A 21,448-nucleotide genomic window follows, 5' to 3' on the forward strand; every position below is an offset into this window, starting at 1 on the left:
CCAATAATTATAAGGCACAGAGGAATCACGGAGACTTTGGTATGGTCATCAAAGTACTCCCCCAGCATCTTCCAAAACTTTGCAGTCCATGTGAGAGTACCCCCCTCAGCCATGCATGCCAGACTGCTACCAGGCAAGACTTCCGTGTCCTCACCAAGAGGACGACTGACCATGCTGTCCTACTCCTCCCTGTCCTCAGGCCATCCACGCTGAACAAATAGTATGACAGTTGTGCTTGTAGTACCGTCTATAGAGCATGAAAATAGCTCCTGTTCTTCCTCCTCCTCTTCCTCATTGTCACCCAATCCACATTGGGATGAGATGAGCCTGGGCTGTGTGTAGTCACCATGTATGATTCCTTGCTCCATCTCATCAATCTCTGCCTGCAATGCATCCTCTTTGATAGTGAGCAGAGAGCATTTCAGGACACAGAGAAGTGGGATGGTGATGCTAATTATGGCGTCATCGCCGCTCATCATCTTAGTGGAGTCCTCAAAGTTTTGGAGGATGGTACATATGTCTGACATCCATGTCCACTCCTGAGGTCTTATGTGTGGAGTCTGAATTGAATACCGACGGCCTTGTTGATGCTGATAGTCAACAACTGCCCTCTTCTGCTCACAAATCCTTTCCAACATCTGCAGTTTAGAGTTCCAATGCGTGGTGGGCTCCACTGACTTATAAAGGATTTTTCAAGTTTAGGTTGAAGGCAAAGTCACACTAGGTGTTTTTGCTGCGTTTTTTTCTGCTAATTTTCAGGTGCATTTTACAGTACCAGCAAAGTCTATGAGATTTCTCATTGTTTTTTTGCATGCTTTGCATGGCTTCTTGCACATAGAGCGTGTCACTTCTTTCAGCGTTTTTTCAGCGTTTTTCATCCATTGACTTGAATGGGTGGTGAAAAAATGCACCAAAAACGCAGATATCATGTCTTGCTGCGTTTTTTGTGCCAAAACTTGATTCTATGTAATTGGTTTTTTTTTTCAACACTAAACTTTATCAGCATGCACAAGAGACAGATCTAGCATGCCAAAACCACCACAAAACACGTACAAAAAAAGTATTAAAAAAATGCAAGAAAAAACATGCTTTTTTCTGCAGCTTCTTTCCTGCCTAGAGATCAGATTCTGCTGCAAAAGAAAATGCTGAAAAAAATGCCTATTGGGAACGTACCCTGACCATGGTCTCTGTAGTTTTGGCAGGAAGGATAGGGCTGTGTGCTGCACTTCATTTTTACTCACATTTGACAGAACCTACTGTGATATAATCTGCAATAATAAATGCAGAATTACGTCTTGCTGCAATGCCAGTGTAGGATGTGTCTGTCTCGTCTGACCTCCCTCCTCCCGTACATTTCTGTCTGATTTTTTTCCCCTTTCTTCCCCTATAAGGTCACAACTCACAACCAGTTTGTGGACTACACTATTTAAAAGGAGACAAGTCACTCCTTTGTAACAAAGGCAGCAAAGTGATCAAGACAACCTAAGAAGCCATTCACAGTCAGGTACGTATCATAACCTTACATATTTGATTATTGCTCGATAAGAGCATGATAAGTCAGACAGATATAGATACAGAGATGATATGTCATGTGTGCATGTTATGATAGCTTGCAAAAGCTGAGTTGCTCCACGGCTGAATTATAGCATTTTACTGGCTGTAACGGTTACTTTTTCCTTGAGGTTTTAAAAAATAGAAATTCTGGCATAGTAATAAAATGTAGGAAGCATTTTCATGCTCAGTTGTAGCAGGCTGCTAAATTCTTAGTTTCCTAGTTGGGCGTGAATGGACTGGGGATTGTGTAAACCAGCTACTCCAGTGGAATGTAGGCTACCTTTTATAGACATAGTAAGAGGTTCTGAAGCCTTCCTGAATAGGCGTGGAGTTTCCGTAGCCTATCAGCATAGTAGGAAAGAACTGTCCAAGAAGGAAACAGAGTGTACATAGGGATGCCTCTAGTGTGTGCGTATACTGATACAATACAGCTGTCAATGCACGAACTGTAGGTTGCAGCTTTGTGGGAAGGAACACTTGGAATATAATATGGATTCAGTATTATAGTAGTAAGCTATTTTGCATTACTAATCCTGAAAGGAGTGTTTTTTTTCTGACTTGATTCACTTTTTGGTCACTTTGTCAAGTGGCCAAATTTTTTAAATCTGACCAGTGTCACTTTACGTGTTAATAACTCTGGAATGGTGATTTTGAGATTGTTTTTTCGTGACACATTATATTTTATTATAATGGTAAATTTAGGTTGATATATTTTTTAAATAAACACAAAACAGATATTTCTAAATATTTGCAATTTTCAAACTTTGAATGATTATCCCTTTAATCCAGATAATCATATCATAGAAAAACATTAATAAATAACATTTACCTCATGCCTGCTTTACATCAGCACCATTTGTGAAATGTTTGTTTATTTTGTTAGCATTTTACAATGTTTAAAAATGTAGAAGTGATTTTTAATTTTTTGAAAGGAAAATTTACAAAATATATTTTTTAGGGACGTATTCAGTTTTGAAGTGACTTTGGGGGTCCCATATATTGGAAAACCTGCAAATGTGATACCCTTTTAAAAACAGCACCCCTCAATATATTCAAGCATCAGCTCAGTAGATAGTCCTCATTTGTATTGATTTTGTCATTTAACTATATTCAAATTTAGTCTACGGGTATTTGAGAGTATTTAACTCCTCATTATGGATCATTGTTTTGTGTGTAAATTATCCCAAGTGTTAAATGTTTTTATGTGTGTGTATTTTTTGGTCTTTAAATAAAAATGTGTATCTATATTTAAAATATCTGGGTGATCCCTGTTTGTATGCATGTACTTCTTTTCCTTCTTGTTCACGTCTTTCCTTGGCATGCATCAGGACATCCCTGAATAATTATATTTTTGGTCGATGGTGCCCACTTATATCTGTTTATATTGGAAAATGGAGAAGGTTGCATCTGAAAATACATATGGCATTGATTAAGGAACCCATGGTATTGATAATGATCCCCACTGAACTTTGCGAGCAGTGGTATGCCTGTGTTTGATTCCAGGCCAGAGTTGCGCAAATCCAGAAGTTGCCTCTTTAACTCATTAATTTCTTTTTGCTGACCCAACAACTGAGTTTACAACTTAGAAAATTTTTCTTGGTATGTGGCCCCAAAATTCAGAAGTTCAGCAACTTGTTGCCTCGGTTGAGATGCAAAAGACTCAATTTTGTGCACAAGATTATTTTGTATAGTCAGGGATAGCCAAGGAGTCGGTACACAAGAGCAGTAATGTAGTTTAAAGGAGCAAGGAGATATATTTAAAGGATGTGCAAATTAGAAATATTTAACAACATTAGTAAAAAAAGGGTACATTGCCCTTCATTATGTGAAATTAAAAAAGTGCAGAGCATTATACAGGACAGCATAAATCACATAAAGTGCTGTGCAAATGTGCAAACATACAGAGGCATATACAGTGCGTATCAAACCACTAATTGACAATGAAAGCACAGATGTGTGACATTATAGTGAATCAACTTCGTGACCTACCCCACCTCCATCATTTCCTCCTCCCCACCACCCCCATTATTGCCCTTTCCACCACTACAATTGTCCTTTCCACTACCACCATCATTGCATTCTCCCCTACCACCCCATCATTGTCCTTTCCATCACCACCATCATTGCATTCTCCCCCACCACCCCATCATTGTTCTTTCCACCACCTCTATCTTTGCTTTCTCCTCTATCACCCCATCATTGCCCTCTCCATCACTTCCATCATTGCCCTTTCCAATCTCTATCATTGCCTTCTCCTCCACCACTTCCATCATTGCCTTCTTCCCCACCACTCCCATCATTGTCTTTTCCACTACCATCATCATTGCCTTCTCCCCATCACCCCACCATTGTCCTTTCCACCACCACCATCATTGCATTCTCCCCCATCACCCCATCACTGTTCTTTCCACCACCTCCTTCATTGCTTTTTTAACAACCACCACATCATTACACTTTCCACCACCTCCATCATTTCCTCCTCCCCCACCATCCCCATCATTGCCCTTTCGATCACCACCATCCTTGCCCATTCCACCACCTCCAACATTTCCTCTCCCTGTACCCCTATTATTGCCCTGTCCACCACCTCCATCATTTCCTCCTTCCCCACAATCCCCATCCTTTCCCATTCCACCACTTCCATCATTTCCTTCTCCCCCACATCCCCATCATTGCCTTCTCCATCACCCCATCATTGCCTTCTCCCCAATACCCTCATCATTGTCCTCTCCTCCGCCTACACACAGACACACACAGCACCATTCACCTCTCTGCACATTCCCCCGCAGCGCTACACATGCACGCACACCACCACTCATTTCTACACACACAACACACATACATACAACAAAACACACACACAGCACCTCTCACCTGTCCGCACGCTTTCCCACAGCTGAAGCATCACCATCGGCAGATTCCTCTCTCAGTCGGCCGCTGTTGTGAGCTGTGTTTCGGGGCTCCCTCTTGTGGTCACTAATGGTAGTGTATGAGTCATGTCTTTCTGCAGGCCTGGACTTCAGCTGTTCCATTAATCTGTGGGTGTTCCCTATTTAGTCCTCCTTAGGACTCAGTCTCTTGCCTGGTATCGATGTATTCAGTCCTATTTGGTCTCTTCCTGATTCCTTGCCATCTGTCTCATGCAAGAAAAGCGAAGTCCAGTTTGCATACTTTGGATCATTTGCATTATCAGTGTTTTTTGTTCAGCTTGCTCAAAATGTGATTTTCTAGCTCGCTGGAAGCTCTAGGGTGCTGATATTCTCCCCTCACACCGTCAGTCGGTGCGGGGGTTCTTGAATACTCAGCGTGGATGTTTTTGCAGGGTTTTCTGCTGACCGCATAGTTCACTTTCTATTTTCTGCCTTTCTAGATTAGTGGGCCTCACTTTGCTAAATCTAGTTCATCTCTACGTTTGTGTTTTCCTCTTGCCTCACCGTTATTATTTGTTGAGGGCTTTCTATATCTTTGGGGTTAATTTCTCTGGAGGCAAGTGAGGTCTTATTTTCCCTTTAGGGGTAGTCAGTTCTCCGGCTGGCTCGAGACGTCTAGAATCAACATAGGCACGTTCACCAGCTACTTCTAGTTGTGTGTCAGGATCAGGTATGTGGTTAGCCCAGTTTCCACCTCTGTTGTGAATTTGGATTCTGGGCTCCCCCGGTGGCTACTGGTGGAATTGAACTGGTGTCTTCATCTTCTCTGTTCACCTGTTCCCATCAAGATGTGGGAGTCGCTATATAACCTTGCTGCTCTGTTAGTTGCTTGCCGGTCAACAATGTTATCAGAAGCCTCTCTGTGCTTGTTCCTGCTCCTAGACAACTACTAGATAAGTTGGACTCTTGTCCATGTTTGTTTTTGCATTTTTGTTCCAGTTCACAGCTGTAGTTTCGTTACTGTGTCTGGAAAGCTCTTGTGAACAGGAATTGCCACTCTGGTGTTATGAGTTAATGCCAGAGTTTTAAAGTAATTTCTGGATGGTGTTTTGATAGGGTTTTCAGCTGGCCATGAAAGTGTCCTTTCTGTCTTCTGCTATGTAGTAAGTGGACCTCAAATTTGCTAAACCTATTTTCATACTACGTTTGTTATTTCATCTTGATTCACCGCCAATACATGTGGGGGGCCTCTGTCTCCTTTCGGGGTATTTCTCTAGAGGTGAGCTAGGACTAATATTTTCCTCTGCTAGCTTTATTTAGTCCTCCGGCTGGTGCTGGGCATCTAGAATCAACGTAGGCATGCTACCCGGCCACTGCTAGTTGTGCGTTAGGTTTAGTTCATGGTCAGCTCAGTTTCCATCTTCCAAGAGCTAGTTCCTATGTATGCTGATGCTATGATCTCTTGCCATTGAGATCATGACAGTTTGACCGGCCCATAAAGGGTTAAAATCCTTGGCTGAGAAAGGAGAGAAATAAGTAGTCTGCTGAAATTTTTTTTTTTTTTTTTTTTCTCTCCTCTTTGAATGGCTCTGTATCCACCTGTTTGTAATGGATCTTCAGAGTGTAACTGCAGGTTTGAATAATCTCGCCACGAAGGTGCAAAGTTTGCAAGATTTTGTTTGTCATGCACCTGTATCTGAGCCGAGAATTCCTTTGCCGGAATTTTTCTCGGGGAATAGATCTGGGTTTCAGAATTTTCGAAATAATTGCAAATTATTTTTGTCCCTGAAATCTCGCTCTGCCGGAGATCCTGCACAGCAGGTCAGGATTGTGATTTCCTTGCTCCGGGGCGACCCTCAAGACTGGGCTTTTTCATTGACACCAGGGGATCCTGCGTTGCTCAATGTGGATGCGTTTTTTCTGGCCTTGGGGTTGCTTTATGACGAACCTCATTTGGAGCTTCAGGCAGAAAAAACTTTGATGTCCCTATCTCAGGGGCAAGATGAAGCGGAAATTTACTGCCAAAGATTCCGTAAATGGTCTGTGCTTACTCAGTGGAATGAGTGCGCCCTGGCGGCGACTTTCAGAGAGGGTCTCTCTGATGCCATTAAGGATGTTATGGTGGGGTTCCCTGTGCCTGCGGGTCTGAATGAGTCCATGACAATGGCTATTCAGATCGATAGGCGTTTGCGGGAGCGCAAACCAGTGCACCATCTGGCGGTGTCCACTGAGAAATCGCCAGAGAGTATGCAGTGTGATAGAATTCTGTCCCGAAGCGAGCGGCAGAATTTTAGACGGAAAAATGGGTTGTGTTTCTATTGTGGTGATTCTACTCATGTTATATCAGCATGCTCTAAGCGCACTAAAAAGCTTGGTAAATCTGTTTCCATTTGCACCTTACCGTCTAAGTTTATTCTATCTGTGACCCTGATTTGCTCTTTGTCATCTATTACCACGGACGCCTATGTCGACTCTGGCGCCGCTTTGAGTCTTATGGATTGGTCCTTTGCCAAACGCTGTGGGTATGATTTAGAGCCTTTGGAGACTCCTATTCCTCTGAAGGGGATTGACTCCACCCCATTGGCTAATAATAAACCACAATACTGGACACAAGTAACTATGCGTATTAATCCGGATCACCAGGAGATTATTCGCTTTCTGGTGCTGTATAATCTACATGATGATTTGGTGCTAGGATTGCCTTGGCTGCAATCTCACAACCCAGTCCTCGACTGGAAAGCTATGTCTGTGTTGAGCTGGGGATGTAAGGGGGCTCATGGGGATGTACCTGTGGTTTCCATTTCATCATCTATTCCCTCTGAAATTCCTGAGTTCCTGTCTGACTATCGTGACGTCTTTGAAGAATCCAAGCTTGGTTCGTTACCTCCGCACCGAGAGTGCGATTGTGCCATAGATTTAATCCCGGGTAGTAAATACCCAAAGGGTCGTTTATTTAATCTGTCTGTGCCTGAACATGCTGCTATGCGTGAATATATAAAGGAGTCCTTGGAAAAGGGACATATTCGTCCATCGTCATCTCCCTTAGGAGCCGGTTTTTTCTTTGTGTCAAAAAAAGACGGCTCTTTGAGACCATGTATTGATTATCGGCTTTTGAATAAAATCACTGTTAAATATCAATACCCATTGCCGTTGCTGACTGATTTGTTTGCTCGCATAAAGGGGGCCAAGTGGTTCTCTAAGATTGACCTTCGTGGGGCGTATAATTTGGTGCGAATCAGGCAGGGGGATGAGTGGAAAACCGCATTTAATACGCCCGAGGGCCACTTTGAGTATTTAGTGATGCCTTTTGGTCTTTCAAATGCTCCGTCAGTTTTCCAGTCCTTTATGCATGATATTTTTCGCGATTATTTGGATAAATTTATGATTGTGTATCTGGATGATATTCTGATTTTTTTCGGATGACTGGGACTCTCATGTCCAGCAAGTCAGGAGGGTTTTTCAGGTTTTGCGGTCTAATTCTTTGTGTGTGAAGGGTTCTAAGTGTGTTTTTGGGGTACAGAGGATTTCCTTTTTGGGATATATTTTTTCCCCCTCTTCCATTGAAATGGATCCTGTCAAGGTTCAAGCTATTTGTGATTGGACGCAGCCCTCTTCTCTTAAGAGTCTTCAGAAATTTTTGGGCTTTGCTAACTTTTATCGTCGATTTATTGCTGGTTTTTCGGATATTGCTAAGCCATTGACCGATTTGACTAAGAAGGGTGCTGATGTTGCTGATTGGTCCCCTGATGCTGTGGAGGCCTTTCGGGAGCTTAAGCGCCGTTTTTCCTCTGCCCCTGTGTTGCGTCAGCCTGATGTTGCTCTACCTTTTCAGGTTGAGGTCGACGCTTCTGAGATCGGAGCTGGGGCAGTGTTGTCGCAGAAAAGTTCTGACTGCTCCGTGATGAGGCCTTGTGCCTTCTTTTCCCGTAAATTTTCGCCCGCTGAGCGGAATTATGATGTTGGGAATCGGGAGCTTTTGGCCATGAAGTGGGCTTTTGAGGAGTGGCGCCATTGGCTTGAGGGGGCCAGACATCAGGTGGTGGTATTGACTGACCACAAAAATTTGATTTATCTTGAGACCGCCAGGCGCCTGAATCCTAGACAGGCGCGCTGGTCATTATTTTTCTCTCGGTTTAATTTTGTGGTGTCATACCTACCGGGTTCTAAGAATGTTAAGGCGGATGCCCTTTCTAGGAGTTTTGAGCCTGACTCGCCTGGTAACTCTGAGCCCACAGGTATCCTTAAGGATGGAGTGGTATTGTCAGCCGTTTCTCCAGACCTGCGGCGGGCCTTGCAGGAGTTTCAGGCGGATAGACCTGATCGTTGCCCACCTGATAAACTGTTTGTTCCTGATGATTGGACCAGTAGAGTCATCTCTGAGGTTCATTCTTCTGCGTTGGCAGGTCATCCTGGCATTTTTGGTACCAGGGATTTGGTGGCAAGGTCCTTCTGGTGGCCTTCCCTGTCACGAGATGTGCGAGGCTTTGTGCAGTCTTGTGACGTTTGTGCTCGGGCCAAGCCTTGTTGTTCTCAGGCTAGTGGATTGTTGTTGCCCTTGCCTATTCCTAAGAGGCCTTGGACGCACATCTCGATGGATTTTATTTCAGATCTGCCTGTTTCTCAGAAGATGTCTGTCATCTGGGTGGTGTGTGACCGTTTCTCTAAGATGGTCCATTTGGTTCCTCTGCCCAAGTTGCCTTCTTCTTCCGAGTTGGTTCCTCTGTTTTTTCAAAATGTTGTTCGTTTGCATGGTATTCCTGAGAATATCGTTTCTGACAGAGGGACCCAGTTCGTGTCTAGATTTTGGCGGGCATTCTGTGCTAGAATGGGCATAGATTTGTCTTTTTCGTCCGCTTTCCATCCTCAGACGAATGGCCAGACCGAGCGGATTAATCAGACCCTGGAGACATATCTGAGGTGTTTTGTGTCTGCTGACCAGGATGATTGGGTTGCTTTTTTGCCATTGGCGGAGTTCGCTCTCAATTATCGGGCCAGCTCTGCCACTTTGGTGTCCCCGTTTTTCTGTAATTCGGGGTTTCATCCTCGATTTTCCTCTGGTCAGGTGGAATCTTCGGATTGTCCTGGAGTGGATGCTGTGGTGGAGAGATTGCATCAGATCTGGGGGCAGGTGGTGGACAATTTGAGGTTGTCCCAGGAGAAGACTCAGCTTTTTGCTAACCGCCGTCGTCGTGTTGGTCCTCGTCTTCGTGTTGGGGACTTGGTGTGGTTGTCTTCTCGTTTTGTCCCTATGAGGGTCTCTTCTCCTAAGTTTAAGCCTCGGTTCATCGGCCCGTATAAGATATTGGAGATTCTTAACCCTGTTTCCTTCCGTTTGGACCTCCCTGCATCCTTTTCTATTCATAACGTTTTTCATCGGTCATTATTGCGCAGGTATGAGGTACCGGTTGTGCCTTCCGTTGAGCCTCCTGCTCCGGTGTTGGTTGAGGGTGAGTTGGAGTACGTTGTGGAGAAAATCTTAGACTCTCGTGTTTCCAGACGGAGACTCCAGTATCTGGTCAAGTGGAAGGGATACGGCCAGGAGGATAATTCTTGGGTGAATGCATCTGATGTTCATGCCTCTGATCTGGTTCGTGCCTTTCATAGGGCCCATCCTGATCGCCCTGGTGGTTCTGGTGAGGGTTCGGTGCCCCCTCCTTGAGGGGGGGGTACTGTTGTGAATTTGGATTCTGGGCTCCCCCGGTGGCTACTGGTGGAATTGAACTGGTGTCTTCATCTTCTCTGTTCACCTGTTCCCATCAAGATGTGGGAGTCGCTATATAACCTTGCTGCTCTGTTAGTTGCTTGCCGGTCAACAATGTTATCAGAAGCCTCTCTGTGCTTGTTCCTGCTCCTAGACAACTACTAGATAAGTTGGACTCTTGTCCATGTTTGTTTTTGCATTTTTGTTCCAGTTCACAGCTGTAGTTTCGTTACTGTGTCTGGAAAGCTCTTGTGAACAGGAATTGCCACTCTGGTGTTATGAGTTAATGCCAGAGTTTTAAAGTAATTTCTGGATGGTGTTTTGATAGGGTTTTCAGCTGGCCATGAAAGTGTCCTTTCTGTCTTCTGCTATGTAGTAAGTGGACCTCAAATTTGCTAAACCTATTTTCATACTACGTTTGTTATTTCATCTTGATTCACCGCCAATACATGTGGGGGGCCTCTGTCTCCTTTCGGGGTATTTCTCTAGAGGTGAGCTAGGACTAATATTTTCCTCTGCTAGCTTTATTTAGTCCTCCGGCTGGTGCTGGGCATCTAGAATCAACGTAGGCATGCTACCCGGCCACTGCTAGTTGTGCGTTAGGTTTAGTTCATGGTCAGCTCAGTTTCCATCTTCCAAGAGCTAGTTCCTATGTATGCTGATGCTATGATCTCTTGCCATTGAGATCATGACACACCTCCCTAGAGCAGTTCTGTTTTTTGCACACTGAGCCAGAATACCAGAGATCCTCTACCACTAGGATCATAACAGCCGCTGAATGATTATGTCATCTAGCGGCACTGCTGTCTGTGTGAGAGGAAGCATGGGCAGGAAGCAGGACAGATCCCTGCAGCTCTGCTCTGCTGCTATTCTCTCTTGTAGGTAGTGGAGCTCCTTGCCCGCCGCACATGAGGGCAATCTGGCCAGGGACCCCCAGAGCCTCAGAGCTGGATAAACAGGCCAGATTGCCCTCATTATTAGGTGCCCTGCAGGGGCCCCCCTCCACCTCCAGGCCCCGGTGCAGCCGCACAGGCTGCACATGCGGTATGTCTGCCCATGCCGGGGGTGTTATTTTTTTTCTTACAGATCTTTTTAATAAGGGCAGATTTTAATTTTAAATACCTATTTATAGGTATACTATTAGTGCAATTTAGCAACTAAACACTCTGTGATCAAACGGCACCCTGTTACTACATATTTGTTTTTGTTTGTGAACGCATGTGTAGCTACTTCATAACATAGCTGTCACATCTCCTTTGAAACCTGCTCCTGCTCTGACCAGCCACAGAGGCTAGGATGGCTGGGAACTGTAGTGCCATCTAGTCTGGCAGAGTGTATTATCCAGCCGGAGTCAGGTCCTTCCCTTGGCCAATAGTACAGCACCACACCCCACTATTTCTTCCAGCTTACTGCTGGTAGCTGTGAGATATGGTTATGCAAGTCCAATTTATGTGTCTATATTTCAGTTCGTGTAGATTCAGTGCTTTTTCTTGTTAAAGACCATGACCCATTCCCTGACTTGTCTAACGTCTTCTGATTTTGTACCTTGACAGTCCTTTTGACCCAGCTAACTGATCACTTCTGCCAGCTTGCACCATCAGACAGCAGCTGACTCCATGTCCCCAACCCAGGGACCACAGTGTAAAAGCAGATTTCTTTACAGTGTTAAATGGAGAATGACAGATCAACCTCTTGGATCTGGTAAACTGTATGGCCTGTGCTAAGCTTACCCATGAAAGCCATTTTTGAATCTGCCATGTGACCACTAACAGGCTCACGTTAAAGTAGATCTAACTCCACATATGAATACCCCCCAAAAGGTGGTGAATCAGATGCAAGACTTAGCCCAGTCAGTCCAGCATCTGGTGAAGCAGTTTCAGGGTCATGAAACTGCTCCTGCCCAGTCACTGCATTACCTCCCTGAAAAGTTTCTGAAACCCAAGGTTTAGCAACGTTAATGGTGGTGTATCCTGAGCGTTTGGCACGTGGGTGATGAGGCGGTTTGCAGAGCTCAGAGGCATGGCGTTCTTGTAAAGTTTTTTTTTCCCCTAACTTTATTTGTGTACATTGCAGCTAGCCAATCAGGGTGCAGGAAATATCCCCAATGTCCTGACACCACGGCTTTTTTCATTGGCTGCTGAAATCACGTCCCTCTCCATATAAATAGGGGACAACTTGTTTTAGTGCCATTTTGACACTGTAACAGTGCAGAGATGCTGCTCCTGACGCTGGCACTTTTAAATTTACCTTCCAGCATTTTTTTTTGTTGGCCAGAGACAAAGCCTGCAGGATACATGTGCTACAAGTGTGTTGTGCACTGCTGCCATTGTGCTCCATGCACGAATATAGCATTCTAAATAATAATTTTTCACTAGCTAAATGTGAAACAGCCTGCTGTATTCCACCTTGTCATTTAGTGCTGTGGTGATATCAAACTGTCTGCAGACCTAAGATACATTAAAAAAAAAAATTCAGTTGCAAAAAGTTTGACAGCCTGCCGTATCTCACTTCGTCATTTTATTGGGTTGAAATTAAGCTGTCTGCAGATCTCGCGCTCATAACCAAAACATTTTTTTCTGTTGCTAAACGTCATATTGTAGGGGACCTGACTTTAAAATAATTTGCAGCATCTAGTGTGTTAAAGAGGCCTCATCCAGAGGCCACCAAAAAAATTCTTCTGTTCCTAGTGTCATACAGTAGGGAACCTGACTTTTAAAATATTTTGTAGAAACTAGTGTGTTATAGAGGCCTGATCCAGAGGCCACCAAAAATTGTTGTTACTACTGTCATACAGTAGGGGACCTCAAGTGATACAGAGACGTGTGCACTACAACCATGTGGTGCCCAGGGTAGGTTCCCAAACCGTTAGTGATAAATGAAATATCCCACACATCCCAGTGGTGGACGCCGCAGCAGCACTCTGGACACAGGTTACATCCCTCCTTCTATTTGGATTTCCTTCCTCATATACCTGTAATTGTCATTACTGGCTTACACAGTGATAACTTTTTAAATAAAAAAAGAAACAACACTTTTTTGATTCAGCGCGCAGTTTAATAATTGCATAGTTGGTCAGTATGTTTATACATTTAGTAGAGTGTTACCCATCCCAAGTGTGAGGTAATGGGTCTGGGTTATATGTTTACTTTTTAATGTATAGTCTATATTTACCTCCAGGTACAGGCACACTTTTGTATGTGCCATGTTTGCACACTATACTTCTAATAAAGGCATTTTTATATTCTATTACGGTTTTATCTTGTCTCCTTTTATATTTATTTTTATTTTATTTTGGCTATTATGTATGAATATTTTTTTACCTTCCAAATGCAAGGCGCATATTTGTTAACTTCCATACATAGGGTTCTCTGTTGTTCTGTTTCACCGCTGGGTTATATTTCATTTATTACTAACAGTAGGGGACCTGACTTTCAAATAGTTTGTAGCATCTAGTGTGTTATACAAGCTTGATCTAAAGGCCACTAAAACATTTTTGTGTTCCTAACGTCATACAGTAGAGGACATCTAACTTTCAAATTGTTTGTAACATATCTTCTTTGTCATACAGGCCTCATTCACACTCAAACAATTCTTTCTTCTGTGACTAACACAATACAGCACACCATATTTCACCTTGTAATTTACTGTCTATATGCAGAGGTGGTGCAGAGTTTAAAATCAAATTTTTCGTTGCAAATACTGTGCTCCTACCACAGTATCTGAGCAACATGCCTTGGAAAAAGAGAGGCCCTGGTGGAAGGCGAATTAGGCTTGGTGTTCAAGGTGTGCGTGGGTTAGGTGGTAATGTTTGTGTAAGCACTAGTGAACCAACGTCACGTCCTATGCAAAGACAACTGAAAACTTCTGTTACAGGACGGGCTACTCCCCTACATTTCTTTGGCAGACACACAGTGGTATGCCTTGTTGATGAAGCCCAGAAAGAGCATGTGCTCGAATGGATAGCAAGCGCAGCTTCAAGTGGCCTGTCCTCCTCTTCCTCCACCTCAACATCACACGTCACACCCAGTACAGTCCACAGAGGTGGCAAACAAATTCCCCTTGCTTCCATTCACGTCCCAACTGTTTAACCATTCAACTGACTGATGCATTAGTCTGAAGAGCTGTTCACACACTCTATGCCATGGTCATCATTAGCGTACTCAAAAGCTTCACAGAGTCAAGAGGAGGAAATCTGCACTGATGCCCAAATTTATTTTAGCTTGGATCGGGGGCAGGATGAAGTAGGGTCAAAGCAGCATCGTGACCCTCGTCATCAGACGTTAACCCTGGAGGGGAGGGGATCCTGGTGACACTCAGATATCTGAAGCTCCCACGGACTGTACTGTGCTGTCAAGGCAGGAAGAGGAGTAGGGCGACTCCAATGGTTAGGAATATGATAGCACAGAGGATGATGAGGAGGTGTTAGATCCCAGTTGGCATGAACATAGAGGCACACAGCTGAGTAGGTCATCTGAGGAGAAAGACGAGGAGGTTACATTGAGCCACACATCGCAGACACATAGTGATGCAGTCACAATGACCAATGCATCCTCAGCCACAACTGTGGCTATGACCAGCAGTATCCACGGGTCTGCCAGGGTTGCCTAGCCTGGGCCTTTTTTGACACTGCACCGAATGAGCCAACTCACGTAATCTGTCAATTTTGCAAAAAAAAAAACTGAGTGGAGGTAAAAAGTGCAGTAATTTGACTACTACATGTATGAGCCTTCACATGAGCAATCAACATGCGTTACTCTCAAAATCCCACTGGACCTCAGCAACCGTCAGCTGCCCCATCAATCACATCTGCTGCTTCTTCCTTCTCTGTAACCATGCCAACTATTGAGACACAGGTCTTTGACTGCAGAAACGAGGGTTCTTTACCTGCTCCAGTCATGCTGACTGAGAGCCCACCATCAGCTGTAACAGATACGGACATGCCTGCTGGTTTAGATCCATCTCAGAGAACAAGCACACCACAACTTTTGCAATCCACCATAACATCTCCTCCTGCACCTCTCGGTCCAGCAGTTTGTCCGATTCACTGTACTCCGCCCTCTCTCAGCAATGCTGTCAGCTCACGGTATCGCAGTTGTGGTCACGGAAAATATTGTTTCCTCCTACGCATGAGAAAGCTAAGATGTTGAACTCCACTATCTCCAATCTGTTGGCCATGGAAATACTGCCTTTCCACTTGGTAGGTACAGATGATTTCTGAAAGCTGATGGCCATCGCAGTCCCACAGTATCCATTGCCCAGTTGCCATTACTTTTCTAAGAAAGTTGTGCGTGCGCTACACCAGCATGTCACAGACAACATCACCCATTCCTTAACTAAATCTATGTCTGTCAGGGTGCATTTCACCACAGACACTTGGACGAGTAAGCATGGCCAAGGGCATTACATTTCGCTGACTGGGCACTGGGTGACTGTTGGCTGTGGGGGCAATCGCTGCTCCATAAGTCTTGTAATCCCCAAGGCTTGCAGGACAATCCTCTACATTTAACACTTCCTCCACTGCTTCTGCCTCTTTGTCTATCTCCTCTAGGGCCTCCACCTGCACCCTCAACCTCTATCTTAATGAGACACGCTTTCCAACAGTGCAGAGCGAATCCCTACCACCTCTGTACTGCTTAGCCAGGGCTCACAACAATCAAGCAGTGTTAAAATTGATGTGCCTTGGAGATCACAGTCATACAGCTAAATAATTGTGGACAGCTCTCCAGGCTAAATTTGATCAATGGCTCTCTGCTGAACCTGCATCCAGGGAAGGCTTTGTCCATTAACGGTGCGACCCTGGTGTTGGCCCTACAGTGAGGCAAGCTCACACACGTCTTGCATGGCTCACATCCTCAACCTGGTGGTACAGCGTTTTCTCTGCCACTGTCCTGATCTGGGTGAGCTGTTCCAGAAAGCACATAAGCAGTGTGCTCATTTCCACCATTTGCACCCCTCAGGTCATCGACTAGCATAGATACAGACGTCATTGTCCATGCCAGTTAATAGGTTGATATGCGATGTGCCAACACTGTAGAATTCCACTCTGCACATGTTGCAGCGACTTTGGCAGCGGCAACAAGCCCTGACGCAGTATTTCATGTCATATAGCCTGGGCCCATGCAGTACGGATGTGGCGCATACCAAGTTTACGGAGTGGGCACAGACTAAGGACATCTGCACCCTTTTGCATTGTTTCGAAATAGCTACTATGATGGTTAGCGCTGATGACGCTGTCATTAGCATCACTATTCCGGTCATGTATATGCTGGAGCAGGCTTTGAATAGCCTGCGGGACGAGATGGTGGTCGCAGAAGAATAGGAGGAGGCAGAGGAGGATGCAGAAGGGATAATATTGTATCTAAGTTCCAGACTGTCGTCACACAGGCGGGTGCCAAGGGAGGGTGGATTACTGCGATCAAGGAGGGCTGGTGATAACAAACAAACAGTTATCTGTTGTCTGACAATAATTTTTGGAAATGTGAACACTGATGTTTGGGTGTCCATCTGCTTGATTGGGTGTAGTGGAAGACCTGTCGGTCCTTATTTTACTATTTCTACTCTTGAGAAGTTTATGCCACTTCTGTGGTATAAGGCCCTCATTTGTTTAAATGTGAACACTCCTGGTTGGGTGTGCATCTGCTGGATTCGGCATAGTGGAAGACCTGTCGGTCCCTATTATACTATTTCTACTGTGGTGAAATTGATGCCACTATGGTGGTGTCTGCCAATAATGTTTGGAAATATGAACACTCCTGGTTAGGTCTCCTTCATGCATGTTGCCTGTATCAGTATGCCTTCAAGACCATCAGGCCTCCACTTCCTTGGACTCAACTACCCGTGTTACTATCCTTACATTTTTCTGACAATGGTAGTCTAGGTAAAGAGAACCAGGCCGCAGGTACCTGTCCTATGCCGGGTCCGGAACTGTCGGGACTGTCTCCTCTGTTGTCTGGGGGAAGGAGTAAGAGACTGGACAGACCTTTGCACTCGGAAATAGGGGGTGTGGCTAGGTGGCAACAGTCACAGCGCGCGCGGAAGCAGTCAGTCTTGGCGGGAACAGTGTGCTGCACAGAGAGAGAAGTGCTCTGGCCCCTGAGCATCGGGGCTGCGCCAGCCCACATCCGTGTACTCCTGCCATCACCATCGTGGATTTCAGGAGAAGTGCAGCGGGCCCAGGAGCTGGCAGTAAGCAAGGTGTCATGCGCTTTGTGACCGTGAGTACAGCGCACGTGCCGCAGATAGAGAACCGGTTACTGGACAGACATTTGCGGCCCACCTTACCACCATACATCTTCCCGCCCACACGGGGCTCTGATCGTGCTGCGGGCTTGTTCATGGACTAGGGGCTCAGCGGAAGGTGCCGGAGACCGACCGCTGCCGCTAGAGGACAGACCGCTATTATCTGCTAAATCTTCTTGGACAAACACTGAGCCAGCCGTTGACAGCGCTTCCAATCGCCAAGTGGTACCTACATTCTGAAGAACTTCTGACACGATAAGTGCATCACAGAACTGTTACTTTGTTTATTTACCCTGCATATTCCCCACAAATGGACAGCTATTCCTCTGTTTAACCCTTCATCTTCCTGAGAGGAGTTAACTCCCTGTTAAATTAAAACTGATAAAATTTGTGAACGCTTGCTCTGCCTTCTGTCTGTCACTGCATACCGCAACCTGCTTACATCTACAAAAGTGATATTTGTGCCACCTGCGTGTGGCTGAGCATGAAAGCAGGTAGAGGGGTTGCATGTGGTATCAGGGCTGCAAGCAAAGGAAGCCTACACCAATCCCTCACCCACCTTGTCTTACTGTGACTTTCAATTGAAAGCTATAAATGCTGTCCCAGACTCCGATACCTCTTGCCTGTCTGATTGCTGCAGTGCAATGCTACAGTTTGTACTGTGGGTGAATTATGGCCACTTTCCTGTTGTATGTCCCTCATTTCATGTTTTTTGGCAGCATTTGGGGCTGTTACAAGGTATGCATGCGTTTGTTTTTGTCTCCCATTGACATTGAGTTAATCGGCGAATATTGCAAATTCAGAGATCGTAAACTGAACCGAACATTGAAATATTAGCTCATCTCTACCTATTATCCTTAATGCGGAGCCCATGGAAAATAAGGTGACTGGTATTTCCCTATGATTCTGCAAAATTATTGCTCCCTGTTAGTGAAGATTTATCTAGGTAAGATAAACAATGTGGCATTAGGCCTTTAATGATTGCAGTTCTGGAGCATATTTTGTTGATGCCAAGGTGGCAAAGCATCTTGATTTACTCTTGTTAAAATTATATCCTAAGAATATCATTGCTATTGATTATACATCGTTCAGTAGCCTAGGGTTTAATGAAGTATATAACTAAGGAGATTTTCTTGATTTTTGGTGCTTTACATTTTTAATCTATGTCATTTTTCGTTATTGAAAACCTGTCTGCAACCGTGGTCTAGAGCATAGCTTGATTACATAAGCATAAGCTGTTATTAACTGGGTGATATTGTGTGCTGAAGCAATAAGTGTCAGAACTAATGCATGTCTTTATTTGGGAATCTCTCTGCAGCTATACCCAGTGGTTTACCTGATACATTTTGAAATTTAGCTGATTTATTTTAATGGTCCAAATCTGAAAAAAATATGATTGTTTTATTTATCTGGGATCAAACTCCCATCTCTCCAAGGGCAAAATGTATCCAGAATGTCAGACCATGAAAGATTACATACCAAACAGTTTGTAAAAATGGTTCATCAAACAAACCTTCCAAGTCATCAGTAGGCACAGTTTTCTTTTTTGTTGATCGATGAAGGTCTTAGACCATGTATTGACTACCGGGCACTGTTAGTAACCTAAAAACAAAACACTACAATCTCAAGGGCTTCCTGAGAGAAGTTCAGGCCCAACGTGCGTCAGAGTGGCGGCTCTTCTTCTAGGTAGGGCCAGCTATTTCTGTGATATATTTCCACTAACATTATTATTCTTTATCGGTGTATTTACAATGGCTTTTTTACTTGTTATGTTTGAGATGTATTATTTTACACTGTTTACACTAAGTATATATATATATATATACCTTGGTCAATCTCCTTTATATATATGATATTTTGTATGTTATCTTTATTACAATGATATATACTGTCGACCTGTCTCTAATTGTGGCCCCATATCTGATGTAATTCTCATAATCCTATTTAATAAAATTATATTTATATTACTTGGTGTGGTTACATGTTTTTTTTTTTAATGTTTAGTTGAGTACCGGGGACTGTAAAAGACCATTAAACTTTGCCACTCATATCTGATTTCTATAACCAGCTATTGAGAGCCTACTGGTTCACCAAATTTGATCACAGGGGAACTTATATGTGTCAGTGAAGCGGATCAGTAAACACAGCATTTAACACAACTAAGAGTCACTATGAGTATCTTGTGATGTTTTTTGGGTTAATCAATGCAAAAGCTGTTTTTCAAATTTTTCCAAGGTCCAAGCTTTAAAGGGAATCTGTTACCCCATTTGAGTTTTCAGCTATTGATATGGATACAGGTTGTATTCAGCTGAAATTAGTCATACCTGTATGACTCCTGGATGATGCCTTACTCAGTAAAAATCATCTTTTATTGCTTTATGTTAATTCTTCCAGACTATGGGGCATATGCTGGGAGGAATATAAGATTGCAGTGCTGGTATGTGAAGTGTGTGGACTGAGGCCTTTCGCAGCAGGCATAATCTAGTGGCATCATCATGCTTGTTGTGCTGAATCTCATCTGCACAGGTTGAATGGTGTAGCAGGGAGCGAGCAATGGTATCTGCTTCCTAAGGATAAAATGGGGGGCCAATGCCGCTGAGCACTGGGCTCACATAGCTCAAGGACCTCTTAGCAGCCACATGGTCTGCTGCTATGAATGGTACACCTCAGGTCCTGCACATTATCACTTGCATCTATGTAATATTATTCACAGAGTCAGAATACCAATCATATTTTATATGATATTCAATGCTGCAGTAGTAGACCATACCTTTATTTAGGCCATTCTGTAAATCTCTAAAATCGCCACTGCTTTCCTCCCCCTCATCTTTTATAGTGGCTGTGATATTCCCACCTGTTTTGCTGTGCTACACCAAGTGATGTGATATTTGAAAATAATTATGGGGAGGCTCGCATGTCTGCACCTCACCAAAAGTGAGCCTGCTATCTTGTAGATGCAGCCTTAGGCTATGTTCACATTTGCGTTCGGCCCCGCAGCTTCGGGCGCTGCAGCGTCGCCGCATGCATCATGCGCCCCTATATTTAACATGGGGGCGCATGGACATGCGTTGCACTTGCGTTTTGTGACGCATGCGTCGCTGTGGTGCATGCGTCAGGGCGCAGAGGACGCAGCAAGTTGCAGTTTTTTCTGCGCCCAAAACCATGCAAAAGTGGACGCATTCGTCACAAAACGCTGCGTTGTGCATGCGTTCACATTTGCGTTGTGCGCTGCGTCGCCGACGCTGCGGCGCACAACGCAAATGTGAACGTAGCCTTAAATGGAATCTTTCAATGGGATCAACCCTCCTAAGCCATCTGTATGGGCATGTAGGTCATAAGAAGCTGAATGAAATGATACCTTAATATCTGCAATCTGATGTTTTATTCCAGAGAAATCCACAGTTTTCTTATATGTATATGAGCTATGCCAGGCTATGGGCCGGACGCTGATCTGCATGAGACTCTGTCTCCAGAGTTTATTTTAAATCAAAAGGGCGAGTTACCAGTGTGAGACAAGTAGCTAACATAGAACAGGAGGAATTAAATTGGTCTTCTTGCAAGCACATTTGTTGCAGCTCTCTGAGCTCTTCTGAATTGTAACAATATTGCAACCCTGTCTGCCTGTGAGATGGAAGCTGAAGCCCTGAGATGAGCCTGCAGATGTGTCCATTATAATCACACAGAGTTCTGCAGTCAGAGCAAAGAGGCCATAACACATCACACTGGTAACAGAGCACCCGCCAGGGCCGTGGGGATACTCAGTACCGGGCCGGTTCTTAAAGGGATGTGTCACGGCAGCAGTGACCCGGTCCGTGGCCCTGGATGTCCAATGAAAAATGCTGATTAAAGGGGAAATAAAGTTTATAAGAGATGATTTGTGACACCACCTGTGGTACTTGGCTAGGGATGGCCAACGCAGCTTAAAGAGACCGCTGGGGCTGATGGTGATGCAGCAGAGTTGATACAGCTCTCCACAGGCAGAGCTTAGGCTTCTTTCACACTTCAGTTGTTTGGCGTCAGTCAGCTCCGACATCGTGACGGATCGACGGATCCGTCAAAATTGTTGAGAAAACGGTTCTAACGG

General features: G+C 44.5%; 1 protein-coding gene across 1 annotated transcript in view; it reads left to right on the forward strand.

Moving 5' to 3' along the window:
* The first annotated feature begins 1,355 nt into the window (after positions 1 to 1,355).
* The window catches only part of CSRP1 (cysteine and glycine rich protein 1), a 178,309-nt gene continuing 158,216 nt past the window's right edge, over positions 1,356 to 21,448 (forward strand). The window contains exon 1 of the mRNA XM_077295382.1: positions 1,356 to 1,504. The gene's annotated coding sequence lies outside the window, so the exon portion shown is untranslated. The remainder of the gene's footprint in view (positions 1,505 to 21,448) is intronic.

The sequence above is a fragment of the Ranitomeya variabilis genome, chromosome 3 (assembly GCF_051348905.1).
Source record: "Ranitomeya variabilis isolate aRanVar5 chromosome 3, aRanVar5.hap1, whole genome shotgun sequence".
Classification (NCBI taxonomy): domain Eukaryota; kingdom Metazoa; phylum Chordata; class Amphibia; order Anura; family Dendrobatidae; genus Ranitomeya; species Ranitomeya variabilis.